We start from the raw sequence: 2,100 nt of genomic DNA on the forward strand, positions 1-2,100 counted from the left end.
TGGGAAGCGCGGTGGCGCTCCCGTCCGAGGGTTCGGATCCCACATACAGACCGGTTCCCGCTCACTGGCTGAGTGAGGCATGGGAGCAACACCGAGGGTTGCAATCCCATTGCCGGTCCCGGTCCAGTGCGGGGGCGACACTGAGGGTTGCGGTCCCGTTGCCGGTCCTGGTCCGGTGCGGGGGCGACACTGAGGGTTGCGATCCGTTGCCAGACACGGAAAAAGACAAAAAAAAAAAAAAAAAAAAAAGAAAACATAAGAAGATTAGAGAGTGGCAAGTACTATGAAGGAAATAAACAGGGTGACGGATGGAGATGGGACGTGTGTGCTGTAGGGACTGTAGTTGGGAGTGGTTGGGACTGGGGGCTGCCTGAGGAAGTGACATTTGAGCAGAGCCCTGGGGATGTGGAGGAGCCAACCATGGGGCTGTCTGGTGGAAGGCGGTCCTGGCAAGGAGGCACACCAGCTGCAAAGGCCCTGAGGTGGGAGCCAACCTGGCAAGGTCATCGTGGCTGGGGCAGGAGACTCAAGGGGGGAAAAGTGGGCCAGTGGCTGGACCATGAAGGGTCATCTGGGAGTAGAAAGGGGTGGCTGTCCTTCTGAGACATTTGCCTTTACCTTTTACAAAGTGCCCTCAGGTTGGTGGGGGATGGGGGTGGGCCATGCTTGGGTGGGGAATGGAGCCTCATTGCCACCTCCTGGGTCCATCCCCCACTCCCTTCATGATGCCTCCCTGTGTCCCTGATGGGGCGCTTTGTTACAGGGGAGCTGGGTTTTCTGGTATGGCTCCAGCCCCGGCCCCCCCCAGCTCAGAGCAGGAGGGGGTTGGGGGGAAGATGGGGCTGGAGGAAGGAGGCTGGGGACAGGCCTCTTCCTGCCCTGGAAGTCACAAGGAGATAGGAAAGAGCCTGGACTTGTTTTGACCTGTGGACCTCAGGACAATCTCAGCTGGGGCTAAGGGCCTCGAGGGGGCAGCAGAGGCAGGGGGGCTATGGGCAGCTCTCGATAGCCCCAGGGAGGTGGCAGTGAAGTCCCCGTGCAGAGGAGCCAGAGCTGGGGGCCAGGGAGTTTCAACAACTTGGGAAACTGGAAAATGGCTGAAAACCAACCTTGGGCAGTCTCCAGTCCAGAGCCTGAATTCTCCTGGTAGCTCCGTCCTGACTTCAAGGAATGGGGACCTGGGAGTAGTAGTAACCTGAGAGCCCAGATGAGAGCCCCTGGGGAAGAGAGGGGGCTGCCTGCAGGGGTGGTGGAGGATTTTGAGTTGCAGGCAGTTGTGCTGGGCTGGGGTGGGGGGAGAGGCACCTGCTAGGGGGTCAGGTCTGGAAGGGCCCGGCTCTCCAACTCATTCATGCCCCTGCCTCCGGGCTGTGCCCTACTGGTCTCTGCACTCCTTCCTGCCTCTGTCCTGTCTCCCGCTCAGAGAGAGTGACCTACCCACCCTCTCGAAAGGGTCCCCTGGCAGTCTTCACATCCTTATAGGGTCTCCTCTCCCTTCCTACCTTGTGAGCTAAGCCTGCAGGAGTGGGGGGTATCTAGGGTGAGGAGAGCTAGTCACTAGCTTATGTATAAAGTTTAAGGTACAACTAAAATCTTAGCCACTGAGATTAATATTTTATTTTATTTTTAAAATTTTGGTCCTGATTTGCATTTCCCGAATGCTGATTGACATTGAGCATTTTTTTATGTCTGTTGGCCACTCGTATGTCTTCCTTTGAGAAATGCCTATTTAGCTCTTTTGCACATTTTTTAATTGGGTTACTTGTTTTTTTGTTGTAAACTTGTTTCTGTTCCTTGTATATTCTGGATATTAATCCTTTGTCAGATGTATATTTTGCGAATATTTTCTCCCACACTGTTGGTTGTCTTTTAACTCTGTTAATTATTTCTTTTGCTGTGCAGAAGCTTTTTAGTTTGATATAATCCCATTTGTTTATTTTTTCTTTGGTTGCTTGTGCTTTTGGGGTCGTATTCATGAAGTCTGTGTCCAGTCCTACTTCCTGAAGTGTTTCTCCTATGTTTTCTTTAAGAAGTTTTATTGTTTCAGGGTGTATATTTAATTCTTTAATCCATTTTGAGTTGATTTTGGTATATGGTGAG

Source organism: Galeopterus variegatus, unplaced genomic scaffold (genome assembly GCF_000696425.1).
Source record: "Galeopterus variegatus unplaced genomic scaffold, G_variegatus-3.0.2 Scaffold2290, whole genome shotgun sequence".
In the NCBI taxonomy this organism is placed as follows: domain Eukaryota; kingdom Metazoa; phylum Chordata; class Mammalia; order Dermoptera; family Cynocephalidae; genus Galeopterus; species Galeopterus variegatus.